Here is a 20357-nt window from a genome sequence, read left to right on the forward strand (position 1 = left end):
TGTCTGACATGTTTTTTTCTTTCATTTTCTTTTTGCAGTATGTCAGAATATCTGGAGCAGATGTACACCATACACACACAGCAATACACAAGAACACATATTCCTAAGACATAATTTTATTTAATTATTTGTAGAAGTCTCTATTCTAATCTAAATAATCCATTCTAGATATAGCTGAGATTATTTCATCCCATCTCCCCCTCTGCTGTGGAAATAAATCTGGTAAACACTAGCCAGATCCAGAAGCTCTCCTATGGTTGGATCAGTATGGAGTTATATTGCTGGGAACTTCCAAGTAGTTCACTGCATTTCAGATGGTGATTCTTCTACGATTTTGGAGATATTGCATATTAATGCACTGGGCCATCTTTAGTTTCTCTCAATAAATGTCTTAGGACATGAAAATTCACTTACTAACTTCCCTCGTCTTTCTTCTTCTATCACAATAGATTTGTGCCAAAGGAAAAAAAATGAATTTTTAGTAATTTTTGTCTTTTGAACTGAACATATGAAAGGAGAAGCAGACTTTTTTTTAGAGCAGGTACTGTCACACAGACAGATGCTGGTAACCACTGCAGAATCTCAGAACATTACCTGCAATCACAGAGGGAAAAGTGTGTGTGTGCAAAATGTGGCTCCTCTCTGCTACTCTAAAAACACATCAGGAATTTGCACAACTTTCCGGGTAAAACAGCATTACGAGGCTATCAGCAAGGTCGAAAGATCCACTCATCTACATCACTTAGCTATTACTGCACCTGTGGGCCATACATCCATTAGGACCTTGCTTGCATTTTCCTACAGAATTTTAGTATGACCCATTATAAACCACCTCTCAGCATGGACTGGCCTGAAGTAGACTGGCACCTAGCGCTCTGTGTAGCTTCCAGCTCTCCCCTCCTGCCTTCCTGGGATGACATGAGATGGAAAGGATGACATGGGATACTTATGAGTGCCTTTCCAGAGGGCTGGAAGGACACCTTTTGAAAAGCCAAATGCAATCGGATTGCAAGAAATGTGCTATTATTAGCAAAGATAATTAAAAGCATATTTTTACCATCTGTTTTTCTCCTACCTGTTTCAGACTTTTTTCTTGAAATCTTTTGCAAGCATTTGTCATGTTTTGTTCCAGCAGTGAGAAAAACAACAGTGCCTCACTTGTCTTATTAGGAAAACGTGTGACTTAGCACCTCCTGGACAGAGCATTGCCTTTAACTGTGCAAAAACATTAAAATACATCATTTTACAGCCAAACACTCCCATTGGTGCTGTAGAACAAGAGGTAGACAGAGCCAAACTCATTACTTAATCACAGACATTTATTGTTAGAACAGAGAAGTCAAAATACAGTAATCATTAACCCAAATGATTTTTAGAACACACAGTTTACAGGGGTTTTCTTCAAGTGAATAGTTATCAAGAGTGATCTGTTTTTCACTGCAGGAAGTAAACATGGTAGCAGCCCTTAAATACTTCTCCTCGATCCACGAAGCCTTGCTGAAGTGAGTAGGTGGGAGGCTGGACATAAAACATCGGAATAGGTCACCTTGAGTGCTTACTTCAACTTCCATAAACCTTGCTGTGATAGTTGACACAGCCTCTCTCACACACAAATATGGAAATGCACGTTCCCCTTTGGGAAATATTAGCATTTGATGGGGGTGGTGGTATATTTAAGGTATGAAATCTTGTATTTTCCCTAGAAAATAGTTTTTGAAACCACATCTTTGAGCTTTCAGAAAAGACCTTATTCTGATTTGGGGGAGAATTTACACTGGGTCCAAATAAACAAAATAATGCTGAAACATCATTCAGTGACTCTTTAGTTTTGCCTTTAATACTGCTACAAAATAAGCACATGTAAGTTGACTTACGGGTTAACTGCGGGGATAGGAGATCCGTGCAAGGCCACACAGTGAGTTTATGCCAAGTAACAACAAATCCAAAGAGTACTGATCTTCTGCATCCTGCCTTTATCCAGCATGCAACCTTTCCTTTAAATTTGCTTATCTCCAAGCTGTATCTTTTTGCAATATAAACAGCACAGAAATAACATTTTATTTCAATTAAGAGACTTAGGAAAGCAAACATTAACCAGTGTTGTGTAGTATGGTTCTCACTCTCTCCAGAAAACAAGAACTCCTGGTTCCCATAATGGTCTGGGAAAATGGGTTACTGAGTCAGAAAATAAATGCGTGGGCATCCCCAGTGGCCCTAGTAATGTTGTTCACTACTACACTGAGCAAATTTCCTAAGGAAAAAATATTTTGTTCTGTCTGGGAATTGGTTTCCAGCTTGTAGTCAGTGACAGGTTCTTTTACTGCAAATTCTCAGGCCTCCCATCAGCATTACATGAGTCTTTGAAGAAAAGAGATTTAATAAATGTGTTAAGGAGCTTTAGCCTACATTAAAATTTGTATTCCCTCAAAAAATATTTTTCTGCAAATTGATAAACTTCTATTAATGACAGAAAAATATTTAAGGATTTATTTCTTCATTGTGCTAAGTACTGTCACATAACTAGAAAAGTACTTGAACATGTAAGTAGGTTAACAATTCGTCTTGCTGACAATGGCTAAACTATTCATACTGCTAAGTTTGTTAAATCAGACTATGTGACATTAGTTTAGACTTAGCAATCAGTAAAGTTATAAGAGATGTAAATATGTGGAACTGAAAACAAAATCTTATTTTTCTTACTCTTTTTCTGTTAGTGGACATTAGCACACTTTTTATTCTTTTTCTATTGAAATTGAGCTGCTGTGCAGCAAAGAATACAAAATTCAAGGGAACAGCAAGACAATGAGAAAACAGCATGACTTAAGAACATGGACAGGGTTGGTGTTTGGGCTGGATAAAAGATGTTGTTTTACCATCCTGCTGCAAGCACTGTGAGCGCACTGAGGGCCATGTAGGCAGCTCTGTTCCCCCAAACTCTTGCAGGGGGATCTCTGCCATTCAGTGTCTCACAGACTCTGTGCCAGAAAACAGCATCGTGATTTGATTCTTCCTCACCATGCTTTCTTGCCTTAGATTCCATGCAAATGATACAAGGCAAATGATATCCCTCAGAAGCTGCAAAAATTCAGTATACATATATATAGATATTTCCAGAAAAAGTATTTGATATCTTTGTTTTAAAGACTTCAACATGCAATAAATTCATTATCTGCTGCTGTAAACTGTTCCATATGCCTAATTGCCCCTCAGAGACCTGCAGGAATTTTCCTTTTATTCCAAAGCTGAATTTGTCCAATTCATATTTTTTTTGCCACAAAATTTTGTTATGGCTGTTAGCACAAGTGAAAATGCCCTGACTGACAAATCTCTTCCATATAAAAGTACACACCCAGACACAACAGCCCAGTCACCTTTTTGCCTTTGCTTTGATAAGCTGAACATAGAGATTTTTTTTAAGTCTTGTTTGCAGCATAATTTCATCTACAAACACATTTATGAACTTTGTCTTTAACAAGGACATTAAGCTTGACCCTGTATTAATCTGGACGTTGATTTTTTTTTTTATTTTTTTTTGGATGAAGAATCCAGTACATAGTTTCAGAAATATTTATTTGAGCTTCAAGGACTTTACAAATCAAACTTTTTGTCTCTAAAAGTTTTTTTATTTAAAATCATTTCTTTTATGACAACATTTTGGACCATCACTCCACACTTTTCAGAACTGAGGTTTTACCCCTAAGCCTTGTTCATTATTAGAAATTTATTATTATCACTGTCCATTTTATATGGAGAAACTTTGATCCATTTTTCTTTGTTTCTCCTCCCAGTTCTTCAACTGTTTAATTAGAAAACTGCCATAACCTCACATCTCAGAAAACCCATGTGATAAGAAGAGAAACTAAAAAAATAGATGGGTTACTAATATGCAGAGTCCTGTGGACTGGTCTTGAGAGGGTCTCTTCCAAACATAACTTTCCACTCTGGACAAGATATAGTAATTGCAGATCTATTAGGTCTTTCTGTGGTCATAGTATTAAGGAAATAAATTGAAATTACCATATTTTTAGTGGTCTTAATCCAGGTCCAGGGATGTCCTTGACTTGCCAGGTGTTTCTAGCTCCTTATGAAAGGCAATGGGACAAAACTTCTGAGCGGTTTCTAAGCACAGGGGCTAAGAGGAACAGAGCTGCTGAATGCTACCAGAAATGAGATGTTTCTGCACATACCAGAAAAGAAGAGCTTCAGGTATCTGGGAAACTTTAAAAATGAGAGCTGAAGACATTATGAAGCATAGGTGCCTCCAGGTTTATCCAGTAATCAGAGAACAGGTTTTTGAATGAAAATCTTGAATATACAGACCTTCATTCTGCCTTTATCCCATCTTAGATATACTAATCTTTCCTCTATGTAAGTATCTAAGAAAATGGATCTGGTTATAGGGTAGTGTCATATAGATATTGAGGCACTGAGAGGTTTCTGTAGCTGTATCAAATGCATGGTAGCTATGCAAATTCATGGGCTCTGTGTAATTGTATCTTCTCATGCAGTGTTTCCTGCACCTCTGTCATTTCACTACTTAATAATCCACAGCTCAATTATACCAGCGTATCTGAGGACTACAGTGGATATATGCCACCTTAAGGAGCACAACTTCTGGGCTAGGGAAAGTGGTTTAAGCTCATAAATCCTCAACTCAGGGCAAGATGTATCCCATTGGAGATTTTCTCCACTAAAAACACACTTCAGTATACTCAGCAGGCTGGCAAAACTTTCTCTCAGGATTTGGTGTTCATAAGCTTGACTGATCTCTAGCCATTTCTTGCTTTGGTTCCACTCTTGTCAAATGAAGGAGTTATTCACAGTCACAGCATCTGTTTTCTTCAGCACACAAGGGTTTTGAAGCCATTTTAAACCCTTTAATTTTTAGACTTTAATAAAGAAAAAGGTTTATTTTTCCAATGAAAATAAAAGTGCTCAAAAGTTGAAACAGGGCCCTTTTAACCTCCTTTAACTTTCAGATTTAAAAAATCCTGTTATTTTTACAACAAATAGTTTATTAGTAAAAGCTCAGCTTAATATTATCGGTGACCAGAATCACTAGAGCAAAGCAGACTAACTTCTTCCTTGTACTTAAATCTAGATCTCTCTCCTTGAAAAAAAAATTAAAATCAACATCTTATAAAATCGAGGTCAATATCTCCCTGTTGATATTTTTCACATATCTTAAGAAATGTTAGGTCTACAGTCTTTTGCAGAATAAACAGAATGTGAACTTTGGGCAAAATGACTGGTCAAGACGTTATATATGGTCCTAGATCCCACTATACTAATGAAAGAAACATCATTTTTTATCACTGTTCCTTGATTTCCACAACCTGAGGCTTGCTTAAACTGAGGCCTTATCCTCAGATTAACTGTTTTAAAAGTCACCAAATCTTCTGCATTTTACTGGCTAAGTAATTTCACTCTGTTTTCCTGTGTGAAAGTAAAACGAGTGAAAAAATAACCCAGGGCAGAACATATCCTTTCTTGAATTGATTGGCCAGGATTGTGTATGTGTGTATGTAAGAGCATTACCCATGGGAACTATACCACTGGAAGTGTCAGGGAGCATTTATGGTGCAATGCAGAAATATATCAAAATGAGCTTTACAAAAAAACCCTTTTACAGACATAATGCATTTATGATTAGTCTCCAAGCCAAATCTCCAAGCTAAGGTCCTTTTAAATGTGTTGTTTTATTCTTTAGTCTTAGACTTCACCTAGAGGTTGTATTAACCACTGGGGAAGTTGTGTAGTGCTCTACTCTGCCTCTCTCCCCAGATTCCACACTCTGGGTCTTTGCTGGTACAGTGTTGCTGGCTCAGTGTCTGCCCTCCACAGTGTGACAACTCATGAAATTTCATGCTTTCCTTCGGCCAAACTTGCAAAGTAAGTTGTGTATTGTGGATTATTGGTCTTGCAAAACTTATTTCCTGGAGGTGAGTCTGCTCATGGGTATTTACTTGTCCTGACTGTCCAAGAACTACTGCTTTTTTTTTGTGAAGAATTCCTTTTTCATGATTCTGCACAAACTGCTCCCATAAAAGGTAGGTAGACATTTGCTTTAAATGGTGCTTTGAGGCCAGAAAAAATGGAGGCAAACTTTCTGCATCAGGAGCAATGAATGGATGGGGGTGAAAAAGGCCTTTCATGGACTACCACTGCAGGTGAGCAATACCTGCACGCACTATACTGAACCACAAGGTGAACCTACAGGCCTAATGTGCTCTAATAATGGAGGAAAGATGCAAAAGTGTCAACATGAAATATTGCTATGACTTTGTAAATATTTTTCTATTCCATTTTTGTGAAATATTAATGGCACTACATGAAGATCTTACCTCATTGTCTTGATAGCAGAGCAGATGTGAGCACATGGATGTAACAAATGGCGTATATTTGGAGGTAGGCAATGCCACAGCCTGTGACGATTAACTTGGAGTTGGCAAGCCTCACATTGTGGAGATCATAGCTATTTGGAGGCAATGAATACTGTTCTGTCTTCTATGGAAAAAAAAGAAGATTTACACTGGACTCCTTTAGAAGGTGGCAGGTGTGATGAGTAAGGTGAATTCTCATTCAGCCATGTGTAATTACCATTCAGCTCTTTCATCCCAAACACTACACAAGGCTTTTGGATTCTTTTGAAGAATTCATGGACTGCTAATTCAAGACATTGCCATAATTCATTCTGGAAATTTGCATACAGAATTCTGGAAATGAGCCCTTGCCAAACGCAGACATTGCGTTGTACACTGATAACCAATTCAACCATTACGGGCATGTCCATTCCAAATTCTACTTAGCAATCTGTTGTATTTTCTTTATCCTCATAGCCACCAGAAAAGCCAGAAGCAGCTTAATAATTTAAAGATGGTGTAGTTGACAGGTGCATTGGGCTTACAGTGTCTTAAATAAATCACAACAAATCTTCATCTGTATTTGAGGTGAGAAGTCAATATACTGTTACGTTGTTACTGTTACTGAATGAGAGAGAAACACACTTTTGCACAAACAACATAAGCACCATTAATTGCTCTGTATTATTGTCACAAAGCTGTAAAGAATATTGTATGCATTTGGATATTTGACCAGTAGAAACAAAGTTAATAAGAGCACAACAACTGGAGCACAAAGACAGTTGCTTATATTTTTATATAGTATTTATGCATGCACCTATTACTGTTTTCTCCTTGACTTTATTAAAAAAATCTTGATGTTAGAAAAGGAGTTAGCTGATGAGCTAAAGTAAAAAGTTTAGAGATTTTCTTACCAACCTTAGCAGTTATAACTATCCATAGTGTTAGTGTTCTTTTTTCTGAGAATTAGGATGATGCTGATGCTACAACAGTCCCTGTATCTCCATACAGGAGATATACCATACACCATATCTCACACCATACACCATATCTCACACAAAAATATGGGAGTCGTTCCATGGGACTCCATCTTCCAGTTCAAGATCTATAACTTAACTCACAGATGGACCTCTTTGTATCTCTGTCCTCACCTATAGCAATGTCTTCCTTGTTCCTCAGCCTAGGTGCTAATGAACCAGATGCTGTCTCACTTACTCCATACAGATAGGATTGGGGCAGAATAAACTGAGGTCTTTGTTTTGATACAATTTCTTCATGATTAATGCAGTTATATGAGCAGATAGATTATTTTTATCTTAATGAACAACATTTCCTTTGTTTTTTCATTCTGGCACTAAAACTTCTGCCTGCTTGCAATTTTTTTTTTCCTGTAGAATTACTTGAAGAAAGAAACGTTCAGTGGAATGTGTAAGAATATTTTGTAGAGGCAGGATGAACTGGAGATTTGTTATCTATCTTCAGGGTAAAAATCAGACTGCTGCAATTTAAAATGATATTGCAGTTCTGCACATTCCAGAGCAAGAACAAAGATCATTGGCTCCAAGCAGTGGGAGACAGATCCCCTCTTGGTATCATGGCATTGTGTCATTTTTCAATCAGACAATATTGGGTGCCATAGAGACAGCAGAAATAAGTTAACCCCTGAAAGGTATCTTGGAATTTCTGCTGCTGGATGCTAGGTTCTGCCACAGCTTATGTGTTCTTTCATACTTGTCTGCCGCTTTGAACATTAAGAAAACAAGAATAGAGCCTTAAAAAGAGATAAATAGAATGGCATTGTATCCACATCAATACTTACAGTTGATGGAAGGATCCTCTGTAAATATTTTGCAGTACTCCTTGTAATAACAGCATCAGTTGCAGAATTGCAGAATGCCCTGATTGATTATCCCTTTTTCTTAACTACTCAGTTCAAGATTAACACTTGCTAGCACATAAGTTCTGGCTTAAAGGGTGCTCATGCTCACTTAAATCAAAGATGCATTAATTTATCAGAAAAACAACAACTGGTGAGAAGGAAATTCTGTCCCCAGCTTCACCCTTGCTTCTCTCATACATACGCATATATGTAATAATGTATATTCCCCTTCCGAAGCTCAAGTTGTGATCTTGTTTCCCTTTGGTTCAGAACTACCCCAAGTGTCTGAGATGCTTGCAGGACCAAATAAATGTATTCTGAAACAGACAAACGTGGGGGCACTATCCGGATAAAATACTGAAAACATGTGATGTGTGTAAAGACCAAGAGTGTATAACATGACACATAATACAAAGTACTCTAATTCTGGGAGATAAACTGTTAACTTGAAACATATCTTACAGCAATGGCTTCAGCTGTAATTGCACAGGGATTGACTTAATGAAGTAGTCTATCTCATCAAAGGAAGCTGCCAAATAAATCCCAGGGTGTTAGCAACACATCAATGTCACATACCCCCAAGAAAAGCTACTGCATGAAAAATAAATGGGAAAGTGCTTAGGTTCGAATTATCCTGCAGCAGGGGATAAAATGTTTAGGGAGCAGTACGCTGAGCTCTGTAACAGCAGCTAACCACACTTCACATGGAATATATTACTTTATAGATTGTCAAATGTTTTAGATAAATCTTACAGATGAAGGACTTTTTTGAGAAGGGCTTTTGTACTTTCAGTATTTACAATGCTTTTTGATATACTTGTAGGTAAACATTTGATAGGTTAATAATGCAAAGTAAGAACAGGAAAACAAAAAGACACTTCAAGTGATCATCCTTGGTGAAAGGTATAGTTTCAGCTCTAGGGAAGAAGAAGGATGTCACAGTAACAAACTAAAAGAAAAAGAAGTCAGTTAATTGCTTAGAAAATATATTTTAATTTGCTAGGCCAAGTTTTGAGTCTTCCATTGCAACACAGATCTAGTGAGGATGTAGAACAATTTTTAGTTTGACATAATGAATAATAATCTTCATGTAGGGAATCCAGACTGGAGAATCCAGATGCGAAAAAAGAACATTTTGGAGCAAACAAGAAAATTATGTGGAAATAAATGCCTGGATGGTATAAAATAGTCTGAAAACATGCCCTCTCGTATCTAGAGCTGCCTCATCGCTATGCAGTCATAGTTTGCCTGCTAAAGAGAGATTGTAGTCGCTGATATTCAGTAGATACTATTTGATAAATTCATGGACAGGAAGGGGTCACACTCATAAAAGATGGTATTGTGGGTTCTGATCTTGATTATCGCTTTCATTTTTCCATCAACAAATCGGAAGGGAACAACTCCTTTGTCCGAGGAGATTTTTGCATCAGTCATGTGGTTGAATTTATATTCATGGTTATTCATGGTGCAAATGTATTAATAGATTGTAAAATGAGAGGAAATGCATCATTAGGATATCTGACTGCAGGAGGAGCTCCTGGTTCCAGCCTCTGGTCACAGATTAGTTTCTGTACCTTACATTCAGCCTAGGCCTTGGAGCAGCTGCAAGAGCAGCAAAAGCCCTTCTCAGGAAGGTTTAGGAAAATCCTTTGGAGGCTCTTGTTCAAAGACACTGCATAAAAGTGCTGTATGCCTGCACTTGAGCATCCAGAGCAGTTTGGAACTGTGAGCAGCACTGACAAGCCAGGCTTGGGCCTAAGTCAAGATAACAGGTGATCTTGTGTCGGGAGGATGCCAGGCTGGCATTAGCTGTCAATATATTAGACATCTCAGGCTTGTTCTCTGCCGCCATTGCTGGCTACTGTCAAGCTTTTGTTCAACTTTGTCTTACCTGAGGGGAGCTGGGATACCAAGAAAGCATTCTGTGAAAAGGTTGATTTCTATTCCAGGAAATATATGTTGTTTGTAGCATCCAAATAGACTGAAAGAAAAAGAAAATTGACTTTCGTTTTATTCACAGGCCAAATCTCATCTTTCCTTTTGTCAAGTGAAGCAGATGACAACTGAAGAAGCTGAAAAGGTGAAGATAACTTTCTATTCTTGATAATTATAAGTGCCTTTTAACTCAAACCTGTGAGCAACTGATGTCTGTTTAGTAAGTATAGTTTGGAAATAAACAAGACTTCAAAATTTCTCCTGATGAAATATTGCTTAAGTGATTTGCACTTCAGCCTCTTATGTAGGTTCATTCATTCTACTTCTTTTGCAAGCAACCTATTGTGAGTGGTCACTAGCAAAAATATCACAGATTGAGTGATTTTTCTACACATTTTTTATTCTAACAATTACTAATTGCATTAGTAATAACTAATTTCTTTGTAGAACATTGAAACTTCTTCCTCTGCAATGTTTTATGTCTGCTTTTTAAGATAATCTGATTTTTAATTGCATCCAATTATGTAGAGAGAATTTAAGAACACATTATCTTGTATAATACCTCTTAGATGAACTAAAACATTTCAGGGAAATTAATTTTATTCTATCTTTGTAGCCCTTCACTCAAAAAACATGAATGACTGGCTAACATTTCTTTGGATATATTTTACCAGTTCGGAAGAATTCTCATCTGCCATAGTTCCAAAGAGAGAAAAAAAGTGCATCCGAATAATTTCCACTGTGTTCTATCAAAGCAAGGCAGTATTTATAAATACACTAACTTCAGGAGTCTTGCAAATTACAGATTAGATTTCCAGTGAGACATTAGCTTTTCTGTTCGTGTTTTAATCAAATGATTTTAGTAAATACAAAAAATGTCCAGACAGCAGATGCAAAAGCAGGTAAGATCTACATTTTTGCATGCATGTAAGTAAAATAACTTGGTTAATTACATATGCAGGCTTCTGTGTTAAGGGGGGAAAAGAAAAGATGTCATTGATGAGAATGCTCCACTCACACCATAGTACATCTGCACAAATGTGCAATGTGTGTATGTATCTTTCTTCATCATGAGTAAAGCTGCCTTTGGTCAAAGCAGGTCCTATGTAGAGGCTCTTCCTTCCAGAAACCCTGACTGGGTCCCTGTGCACAGCTGTCAAAAGCTGCCACACCTCTCATGCACTTGTGCAGTGCATTTCCTGTAAAAGACAGCGAAGGGTTGAGTTTATGCACACATTTGCCAGAAAGATGAGAAGAAAGGACCAGCAGAGAAGAATTGTGATAGACAGATCATAACACCATGTTCCGCACTCCACACTGCACATCTTGGTAGAGGAACTGAGAATGAAGGCATAAAGTTGAGCCTGGGAAAAATGGTAGAGGATTATGTTATTTTGATTTTTCCTTTATTTCACATCAGTCAAATCTATTTTATTTGGAAATAAATTAAATTAATTTTTCCCTAAGTCTGTTCTGCTTGTGGTTATTGGTATTGTGATCTCCTTATTTGTACCAACCCACTAGTTTATTTTCTTCCTCTATTCTGTTAAAGAGGGGGAGTGAGAGAGCATCTGGGTGGGCATCAGGCAGCTGCCCAAGCTCAACAGTCTAACAGTTCAGTGTCCTGAGACCACGTTCCATGAGCAGAATCTCTTTTCCAGGGACACTATGAATTTTACCTTCTCCTGGCCCTTTCCGGATAGTGCTGTGGTTCATTTCATAGGTAGTGCTGTGGTTTCAGTTAAGCACCTGAATTGCTCTATTCAACATCTTTAAACGCGAACTAAATTCAAGCCTGTATTTTAAGAAAACTGGTTTTCATTGTTTCCTTCTGAAGCAAAGATCCATTAATGCTTAAAAGGTTTACAGCTGCTGTACCTCCTTCTCCATTAATCAAGTGTGTAAATGTTACCAGTTATGTTTGAAAAGCAGAAACAGCTTGTTGGCTGAAGCAGCAACAAGCACACACTTCTGGCTTTAGTTATTAGAGATGGTTTATGAAATTCTATACCAAAGAGTCATTTTATCACAGTCAGACTGAAAGAGAGTCATCCTTTTTCAGTGCCTAAAAGCAGGATATACTCTGCCCCTCTTTTGGTCTGTCTGATATAATGGAATTACATTGCAGGCTTGACTGCCACTGAACAACTCCTTATCCCTCAGCAAAAGGAAGTTATATGATACAATTATGTATTTTAAGACAGCTCTGCTTATAGAACATAATTTTATCTGAATATCTATATTACAATCGACAGTTTTTGCATAAAGCATCATTGCTGTTTTTCACCACTCATCTAATCCTGATGTTAACTGGACATTTAAAAGCACAATATTTAATATTCAGCAATATTCAACACTCAGCCACAGTGAGAGATGAATTATTGAAGGCAGTAATTATGTTGGTTAGTCAGAAAATATCACTTCCTATTCTGTCTTGCTACGAGCCTCCTTTCTCACCTTAGGCAAGATATCCAATACCATCATGTTTCCCTTTCCACATACAATACTTGAATAATGATCTTGACATGGGATATTTATTTTGGAGGCTTTGTTAAATTTAAAAAGCACTTTGATATTCTTAGATAAAGAGTACCAAGTGAATATAACTGCAGTTTTCTGTGTAGTATGAATAACTCGTCTGATATCCACTACAAAAGATGCAGAATTTCATAAGAATGAAATTAGAAGTTCCATGAATTTTATTAAACAGATCTCTGCTCTTTATTTCAGAAATCACAATTCACTCTTCCCAAGTAGTTTTACTAGCCACGCTCACTATATATCTCTGCTGAAGAGGCATCACTAGTACAGTCCTCCTTGCAATTCTCACTTTATGAGGTACTCTTCATACACTATTATTTTACAATGACTATATCACTTGGTTCTTCAGCTACTTCAGGTCTTTACACTTACGACTTTCTGTGACAAAACCTCTTCTCTCCCTTTTCCCCCAAGGATAAAAGAGGATAGAAAACTGAGGAGTGGTGTCTTCCATAGTACATGTATACATGGGAAATGAGTTAGAATTAATCCTGCAGATGTTCCTATACACTGGTTGAAAATGGATATCATGACATGAGCTGTCTAATGAAAATAATTATTCAACTCTTGTGGGGTCTGGACCCCAAACCTTGGGTTTGTAGTTTATCCACTATAACAAAGAACAGCTGACGTTCTGTTGCACTTAATGGTACTTTTTTTTTTTTTTTAATCTTATTGGTAAGGGTCTTATAAATGCACTAGGCAGCAAATACCTTGGATCACAGAGCAGCTTTGCTCCAGCTGCAGTGTTGTCTGGGGAAAGATTGATGGTGCAGCTGCAGCTGCCTCTCCTCACTGACAGGCTCCGTAGCCCCAGCCCTGGGGAGACAAGCAGCGCAACTTGGATATAAAACCCAGTATCTGGGGCTCGTGCCACAGAGCTACTTAATACTGTGTCTGAAAATGAAGTTCCATACAGAGTATTTTATCAGTGAGAAGCAAGCCTGCTGTGCCCCAGCATGCAGGAAGGCTGCACATGCGTTCAAGAAACGTTTAGATATAGTGTTGAGAGACATGGTTTAGTGGGGTTATTGGTGGTAGGTGGATGGTTGGACTGGATGATCTTGTAGGTCTTTTCCAACCTAGCTAATTCTATGATTCCATGATTCTATGATTTCAGCACACACAGGACTTGCTCTTCCATAAAAAAGACCTCTGGAGTTCCCAGTAGCAAAGAGGCTGTGCCCTTAATAGGGAATATATTAGATCTGTCCCTTTTGCACAGGCTAGTGAATCTGCTATCGGTTACCTCTATCTGCAATAAGTATATGACATCTATATCTATAGTAATCTGATAATAATTGGCACATAACTTTAGGAAATATGGACTTCACTTTCTAGAGGGACACAACGTTAATCTTCCAGAATAATTCTCAGTACCATTCCATGGTTTGCTCACAGTACCATTTGTCTTCTTATAAACCACATTTAAAAAGAAAAAGAAACCCAAGACACTACTATGGCACTTCAGCAGAGTGCTGATGAGGTTTAACTTTTAATTATTGGTTTGCAATTGCAGTAATAAAACAAAATGGAGCAGGGCAATTCTGTACTGGCACAGACACATTAGCCTGCCAGCATAAAGAGGGTAACCTGAAACTTCAGATTTGAATCCTACAAAAACTGCACTCCCATGTCTTCCCAGCCAGCTATGCAAATCAGAAATCATCATGCACACATGGATGATTAAATGCTTACATCATGACATGCGTACAAGTGCCTGCTTTACAACCATACTCCAAATATCTGCATTAATATTTTAGGTGCAGTCTATCAGCCTTCTCCCTTGACTTTTGAATCTGAGAGCTGAATTAAAATTATGCAGTTTAAAAAAAAATTTCAGTTTTCTAAAGTTATTGTTCTTCAAAGAGTCATATTCACAGCACACTGCACTAAATTCTGTAAAAACTGATTCCAGAAGAAAAATAGTTATTCCCTAAATCACCTGCAATCTACCTGCTACATAAAAAATTGGGTGGGGGGTATGCCTATGAGTGAGTTATCAGAAAAAAATGAGATGACACAAACACTGGAGTTTTACTGCTTTGAGTACCAAAATGTTTTGGGCCAAACATCCTTGATGTGGTGGTGACCTAGGACAGTATAAAACTAGTCTACAAAGCAAAAGGATTTCTTACAAGATTCTATCAAAGAAAATAAAGAATTTTTGATGGATAAAAGAGGAAAGGAAAAGCTTTCTGAAAATATTTTAAAATCTTTTGAAAGACCTTCTTAGTAAATGAATGACAGTACTGCTCCTCCAGGTGTGGAACTCTGTAATTTCCATAATTCAGATTTATCGAATGGTATGTATAGTACCCTCATGGTTTTCCATGACTAGTTATGGCAGAAGTGTCCTGGGGAAAATTTTTTACCGTATTTTAATGCAGGTGGGGAGAGAATTTCAAGGGCACAAAAGAAGGCCGTGTCCTCAATTCTAAGTTATTCTGATAATGATTAAGTCACATAACAGCCAGTAATGCTTTAGTGAAACTCTGCTATATTTTTAAAATGCATTTTGTTGTTTTCTGTCCCCTCATTTCCAGGACATGAACTATCAGCTGCACGTGCGTTTGTGAGTCTGTTAAGGGCACTTAACAGACTCACTCTCAACATAGCATAGCTATGCAAAAGTAAGCTTGCCAAGGAAAAGAGACAAATACAAAACTGAGCTGGGATTATAAATAATCTGAATCCACCAGGGAGACATGTGCTGTTCACACTTGCTAAGTAAAAGCTGAATGACTTCAAGATCCTGCCTAACTTTTACTCTGAAATATTAGAAAGAAAGTAGTCCTTTCTTGGAGGAGTGGGGATGAGAGGTGCGAGAGGAAGATGGATTTCTTCTCTAAATTCTGTGCTCACAGTTACATGACTACTAATTTCTATCTCACTGTAGGATACCATCCAATACTCTTTGGGTCATATTTCTTCTCTCATACCCAAAAATGTGCTCTGCAGCTGAACCTGAAGGACACATCTTGACAGAGGTATGAGTCAGAGTATGAACAAGCTGACAAAATTTATATGCACCATACTGATGTCCTACTTCTCCTATACACATGTGAGGTCTCTGCCTATTCTTCAGAAAGAATTTTCTCCAAAGTTTCCATATTCATATAGGTTAAATATAGATCTAAGATTGAAATGTGATAGAGACATAGTAATCACCACAATGGACCATGGTGTACCTGACATAGCATCCCATCTCTTACATGCACCATAGAGAAGCATTAGAGAAATGCTACTGAAAAAGAGAAATAAATAATTTTTCTACCTATGATTATGTTGTTATTCCATTATGTTCTGTTGAAGGCTGTTAATATATTCTTTGATTTCTAGCAAAAGCAGAAGTGAATATCTCTGTGAGTTGCTGGGTTTCTGTGCCCATTTTCCACTTATAATTTTTGCTGAGTTTCACTGTGTTTAACTAGGATTCTTTCAACTGATGCCAAAAAATGGATTTGCAAATCTGGTGTCAGTTGGATAACACATTAGAAAGTTATTGCCTAGCAGGCACACAGAGAAATGTAATTTAATTGCATGATATATCTAAGGTCTAGGTAGTCACTAGATTGATCTCCCACTTTGCGTTTTTGTCTCTGTATTTCAGCTCAAACTCTGAGTCTTGTGGTCACTTTCTCCAGAAAAGCCTGAATTAAAAACTAGTGTTGTCACATCTGAAAATAACTTCAATCCACACTTCTAGTACTACATACAGCATGTTAACCTCTGGCTCTAGTAGCTGGAAGACCTCAGCTTCGTAAGGCCTCAGCTGAAATACAGAAAAAGATACAAGAGTTCAGTAAGTAAAATATTCCAGTTTTAAAGTCTGGTCATTTTTCATCTGCCAGGACAGGCAGCTCACAGGGGATGTGATGCCTTGCTAGAGGATGGGACTGCTGCAACTGCATCCCTGTATCGTGTGAGAGCAGTTGAGAAGACAGAGGAGGTGAAAAAAGAATACTGACAACTCCAGAAAGGCACCAGGGTGAGGTTTTCTGAGTTTGGGCCTAAAAATATGTTACGAAAACAGATTACTGTGCCAAGAAAGATGGTTCTTAATGCTGTAGTCATTCTCAGACAGATTCCAGATACCCTGGGGCGGAAGACAACAGCTGAACTTCTGGTGTGGCAAACATAGTTGTGAAAGGCAGGGGGAAGCTCTCTGTGTGTTGAGTGATGGAAGCGTCTCAGCAGAGCTGTTGGTGAAGGGGTAACAAATGAAAAAGCATGCCAACTGATACCACAGCATTAAACTTTCATTGAAACAAATCTCGTTCTTTTGAACCATGACCAAAACAGGTCAGAAGGCTTCTGAGGAACCAGGACACTGACACAATACTATAATCTCTCGTTATCATGAATGGTAGTGTTCACACAGCATACTATTCACTCAAACTACTAAATTGCTTTCATAAGTCAGTGAAGATTCAGAACATATTGATGTGATGTAATTATACACTCTGTTTCTGTTACAAAACAGTAACAAACAATTTTGCACCATAATCTCGTTATTTCTCAAGTAGCCCTGAAAAATCAAGAAACACATAACTCAAACAAGTCAACTGGCATGCAGGATCAAAAAGATGCATTTACTGTTCTGCCTTAATGTATTAAAGAGCAGGGTGGAGGTATCAGCACGTCCATCACATATTAATGGCTTATTGGTAATGTCTCTGTCTGTCAATGTGCATCCAGATCAAGCAGTATAGCAAGCATTTTATATTCCTGTGTACAATTTTGTATTACTGTGAGGGAAGACTCAAAATGTATGAGACCATAATATAGCACTGAATCACTTAAAGCATAATCATAGCTGCATATAATTATTGTCCCAAGTACGAAGCAGTTACTGACAGCCTGTAACACTTTATTTAATAGAAGTAGTCAAGCCTGCAGATGACATTACTTTTCCAAAACACCAGTGATTAGGATTGGTCTCATAAAAGCAGTTTGATTTCAATTGCACTTTCCTATAAACCTACTGCTACAGACCAGGTGCTAGTCTAGCTGAAACAAATACATATAGAGGTTTAATCCAGCACATAAAAATGCCAAGTGATGTTTCAGTTCAGTACTAAAGCACACAAAAAAACCCCTGCTGAATCCAGCATCCACTCAGATGCTCAAAGTCAAGAAATTTTAAATCACTGTTTAGAACTAGGCTTCTGTTATATGTGACATGTAGTCAGGAATTTGTGGCTAAAGAGAATTTTTTTTTTTAAAAAAAGAAAAAAGTGCTGCATGGATTTGTAAGGATGAGCCAAATGATCTGTGAAACTGTGGAAAAAAAACAGCCCCAGATTAGTTTAATGGGCTTGGTTGCCTAGTCATGCAACAGAAACAGCATAGCCGAAGGAATGCTAATGTCTCTGACCTAACTATTTTCATCGTTGCAACATCAGCAAGGTGCTACTGAAATAATCCCAAAGGTATTTTCAAAGGAGTGGGGCGATGCTGTTTCAAAATCTTAACGATGTCCCTGCCTTTAGCCATACCTCTGGAGAAACTTCAGTGCTGACTTCTGTAGCCACACCTCTGTGTCAAATACCAGAGTACTTATACTTTTGTATAATAATAATAATTAAAATACAGAAATGGCTTTTCAATACTAAGACTTGCATTATAAGCCTCACAATCTTCTTTTACTAATGACATGTATGATTTTAAAGGATTCTGAGTCCAGATTAAGATATATCTTGGTAAGATAGTTCTCACTTGTTTTCTGCATGAATGTGTGCACTGTCTGCAGTCTGTGAACAAAGCCTTAAGACATTTTTGAAATCCTGAAATATATACTGTGACAGTGATTTGCTAGGTAACTCCTTCAGCTTGATTCTGCAGCAGGGCTCCAACACAACCTAGCTTTCAGTTATAAGAAAAGAGAGGGTCTTTCTTATGAGTCACTGATTAAACTGGCACAGATATTTTTAATGTAAAGTTTGAACGCAGTTTGCTGAAATTTGATATAGAGTATAAACAACTCAGAATAGATGTTAAAAGCACGCAGGAGCAATAAACAAACTTCTGGATTCCAACAAAAATTTTAAAAAGTATGATTTCCTCCAGTATCTGACAAATTCTGTAAATTTATCCAAATGGAAAATTGAGGTAAACCTGTTGCCCGGCAGGGAACAGAGGCTGCAAGGCCATGAGTCTTCAAAAGACAACATCCCGTGCCTGAACATTGTGACTCAGTGGGTGACTTATGTTTGCAGCAAATTCAGAATCCAAATGATATTTTCTGGTATGCATCATCCAATCATCCAATACCTTTTTGGCCTATATATGAAACAGTAAATATAAAACTCACTACACTGAAGATAATGATTATTAAAAAAAGCACTCTTTTTTCTTATCCATCAGTGTAGTATATGATAACAGCTCTGTTGATGATCCATGAAACTGTTAGCTTCATTTGCATGAAATTCCCCTTGAATTCTCTTTTTAACAATGATTTATTTTGGTTGGCAACTGCTTAGGTTGCTCCAAAAGTAATGCCACCTGTTTATTTCCATGGAATCTACAAAAGATACAAAGAACTCAATAACACCATTTGATAGAGCAAATTCTCAGCTACAAAAAAAATAAAATAAAATAAAATAAAATAAATTCAACATAGTCACCACTATTAGCTATGCGTTTTCACCAGCAAAGAATAAGAGCCTACATCCCACAGTTTGCACCAGAGGAGGTGACCCACTGTCACAGTGATGACACTGCTGAAGCACACCACTCGCTGCCTCACTGTGCTCAAATCCACTGCTTGGGCTCCATTAGTGTTCAGCAAGCATTGATAAATGTCACTGGTTGCCATTTTTTCCACATGGAGAAATTCAGTGACTCACTTTTGCTTCATATACACTTCCAGTCAGTGCAGTACGCTTGGTCAGATACCAATCTGTCAGACTGCCCCTCTGCTGCCACCTGTTACACGGCAACAAAATGTAATGGATTACTGGTGGGAATGTTCAGCGTCTACTGCCATACCACCAACATCCGCCTCCAACATCATGGGCCAACACAATAAAATAGGACGCATTACTTTTGGAAAAGCCCTTGCAGCTTACAAGTAATTATTCAAACCAGGCTCTTTGTAAAGAACAATAAGCTGCTTTTGGTTAGATCATCAAATGAAAGCCCAGGTGAGGTGCTTTAGGCAGTCTCATAACTCCTCAGCTTTTAGGCAATTGCTTCTTAATTCTTTGCAGATTCTCTCTGAATTTGAACACCGTGTTAAAATACACTGTTGTTTTTCAGGCTCCTTTCCTAAGGAATTGAAATTATTCTGATCTGAACAAGTAGTATTAATTAAAGCACTGAAAGTTCATGTGGGAATATTCTGGGTAAAATTTGGCACTGTGCTGAGCACAAACCACTGCATCCATCAGTCATGCTGCTTGAAGAGGAAACACACATGAAGACAGTATTAAATATTTAACTGAGGTATATATGCCCATTATAGATTTCACATTATTCTTTGTGAGGATGTTTAAACAAACAAGTAACTATTCTGACACTAAACAATCTGACCAAAGCCACAGAAATTGAAGTCTGAGAATCAGTCTGTAAACACTGGGACTATATCTCAGATGAGGAATGACTCTTTAATGAACTTCCAACTGTTGTTAGCTTGT

General features: G+C 37.7%; 1 long non-coding RNA gene across 6 annotated transcripts in view; it reads right to left on the reverse strand.

The window, feature by feature from the left end:
* The window catches only part of LOC110390077, a 48733-nt gene continuing 29693 nt past the window's right edge, over positions 1318-20357 (reverse strand). For 2 of the 6 annotated variants that reach the window (XR_002433518.1, XR_002433521.1), the window contains 2 exons: positions 10133-10222; positions 1318-6507 (listed from right to left, as the gene is read on the reverse strand). This is a non-coding gene — a long non-coding RNA (uncharacterized LOC110390077). The remainder of the gene's footprint in view (positions 6508-10132; positions 10223-20357) is intronic. The other 4 variants (XR_002433523.1, XR_002433519.1, XR_002433522.1 and 1 more) reach the window with 4 other exon arrangements.

This window comes from Numida meleagris, chromosome Z, assembly GCF_002078875.1.
Source record: "Numida meleagris isolate 19003 breed g44 Domestic line chromosome Z, NumMel1.0, whole genome shotgun sequence".
NCBI lineage: Eukaryota > Metazoa > Chordata > Aves > Galliformes > Numididae > Numida > Numida meleagris.